Consider the following 3,128-nt stretch of genomic DNA (forward strand, 5'->3'; position numbering starts at 1 on the left):
TGTGTGTGTGTGTGTGTGTGTGTGTGTGTGTGTGTGTGTGTGTGTGTGTGTGTGTGTGTGTGTGTGTGTGTGTGTGTGTGTGTGTGTGTGTGTGTGTGTGTGTGTGTGTGTGTGTGTGTGTGTGTGTGTGTGTGCAGTCAGCAGTGTGTGATTGATGATTGAGCCAATGTGTGCCAACCTTGCAATTTGCACAGGGGAACAACAACAGCACTACAACCAAAGCGTCTAGTAATGTCCCATGAATAAAACTAAATGCATCTGAATGCCCGACACTGCTGTATCACCTGTTTGAGTTCTAATTAGACTGGAGCATTTGGAATTCATCTCTTTTGTTCTGGTGGACGATGCACTATGTATTTCTTCATTTGTTTGATGACTGCAGATGTGTTGGGTGCAAATCTCAACGTGTTGATGATCATAAACGTGCTGACCTGGTCTGTTGTGTCTTTAATGCTGTGAGAGTGGTGATTGCAAGTGTGTGAAGCAAAGAGAGCGATGTATGTAGGTCTACTTATATCGAAAGAAATCTGCCCTTTTGACTTAAAATCATTGTGACGTTCTAGCACTGGGTGGGAAATAACATCTCACTGTTTTGAAGATTGAAGAGAATCACAGTCGTCATCATCTTGTCTCTTGATAAATCAGAGACGGCCTCAAAAAGGAGCCATCACTACATAATAGCTCAAATTAGTTATTCACAAAGACAACATCAATGTTCACGGTGTCATAACATATTCTAAAACTATTCCTTATGTTCTGACAGATTCTCCTTCTTCAGATGAATCCAGACAAATCCATCTGTTCTATGATCTTCTACATACAGTATCACTATCATATCATCCCTAACAGTTGAGCCCTACAGACCAAGAACCATATACTGTATGTGCATTTTACATTTTCAGATTAGTCATGTTTTCAAATGTCATTATCTGCTGACTGTAACGTCAAGAGTTGTGTACAGACATCGAAGTAGACAGTAGAGCAGGTATCATCAACTAGATTGAGCTGTGGGTCGATTTTTATCTTGAGCGGATGGTCGGGGGGCCGGAACATAATTAAAAATAATTTGTAGACTGCAAATTTATGGAATTTAGCCCTAACAGATATCATATTTGATCATAATAATTTCAAACCTTGCTTACATTTGTTTATGATCATGTGTCTCTCTATTATAAGTGGGAATACTTAGGAACAGATTTCCCTAATTAAAAATTAATTGCTCAGAAAACTTGGGGGGCCAAATAAAATCACCCTCGGGCCTAATTCAGCCCTCGGGCCGCCAGTTGGGGAACCCTGCAGTAGAGGTTGTGTCCTTTCAGGTGATGTATAACATTCAAACTACAACTTATTTTGATTGATTATACAAAATGCAACTACATCAGCTGTTCAAAATAATAAACAATTGAGATATATGGTTGTTTGTCTATAAGGCTCAGTTGTGCAAATGACCCTCTATCATCCAAAGTGTGCTGTGGTGCAAAGGTTCAGCAGTAGCCAGTCTGACAGGCTAACTTGTAAATACTCAAAGAACTTTAGCCAAAGGTCCATGGAGTTGGAGAGGTACATTAGGTGAATAGAGAGGTGTGCACTCATTACAGAGCAGTGCTGTGTGTTGTACTACACTACCAGGTCTCAGAGACAATGTCCGACCAGCAGGATTACGACTGTATCGTTATAGGAGCAGGGATACAAGGCTCCTTCACCGCCTATCACCTGGCTAAAAACAACAAGAGAACTCTTGTACTGGAGCAGGTGTGTAACTAACCCATTATCCATATCCACACAGTGACTACAGTTTTGTAGTTGTTTCTGCAAGTGAACTAGTGTATTGATCCTTCAATCGGAGTGCATCTTTGAAGTCAGACCAAACAAGACAAGAAGTTTGATGGAGCTAAAAGGGAGACATCCGCAGAGAATGAACCCACGTACAACACAAGATGTTTGTAAGGCAGCAGATATCAATATTTTCTGCTGCTGATTTTTTTTTTTTTAACATTGGTCGATGTTGCCATTTAATTGGATAGCCAAAAAATGAAAGAGGAAGGTTATGTTCAATGGAGGCCACATTCACCTGCAATAACAGCCAACCTTCACTGCAGAAGGTGTGCACATGTGTTAAATAAAAGGAATTGATCATTTGCAAGAAAATAACACACTGAATATGTTTTTTGCACTAGTTTAATTCATTTCAATTAAAATTGTTTATTGAGTTATATTCATCATGTCTGTGGCCTAATATTTAAACTCAATGTAGTGTGTACACATCTAACATAGCTCAACTGACAGTAACATACAGTAAGAATAAAACACTTATCATTGCAGGATAAGCACAAAGCTACAAAACAATATCAGTTTATCAGTGATACCTTTTCCTCATTACTGGCCATTGAGCACCACAGACTACAATAAGAATCATACACTGCAATATAGAGCCATAAGGACATTATGCTGTGTCATTCTTCAGTTCCTCCTGGCCCACTCCCGGGGGAGTTCCCATGGCCAGACCAGGATCATCAGGAAGGCTTATGAACATGAATTTTACACCCACATGATGGAGGAATGCTACCTGCTCTGGGCTAAACTGGAGGCTGAGGCTAATGTCACACTGTTCAGGTATGCTGCTACTTTATCTTAATCAAAAATGATGTAGAAGGGAAGCCTGTTCCTCATTATACTGTTATGCCTAGTGTGCCCTGAACTGAGCCTGGACTAGTTTCACTCACTATGTGTATTTACATTAATAGATATGACAGGAAAGCATTAAATTATGCCACTGTGAGCCGGTTCTCATTGGCTTAGACAAACCAAAGCTGATAGGACACCTTTCAAGCTCACTGACCTATCTGGGATCTGGAGAAGCTATGTTAGTGTGGGAGTGAAATGACATACTACAAAACCAGCAAGAAAAATAATGACTTCCAAACTGCATTTGAACCCCAGCATGAATCCCCTCAGTGCAGTATAAGTCATATACAGGATGACATAAGGGCTGAGGCGTGGGGCTTACTGCAGGGATGTCCTTGGCCTATACCTTTAAAAACCATTGAGACAATGAAAGATAGAGGAGGGGAAGCTGTGTAAATCTTGGTGAGCGATACCAGGTTCCTGGAATGTATTTCACCGGCCAA

The sequence above is a fragment of the Salvelinus alpinus genome, chromosome 13 (assembly GCF_045679555.1).
Source record: "Salvelinus alpinus chromosome 13, SLU_Salpinus.1, whole genome shotgun sequence".
NCBI lineage: Eukaryota > Metazoa > Chordata > Actinopteri > Salmoniformes > Salmonidae > Salvelinus > Salvelinus alpinus.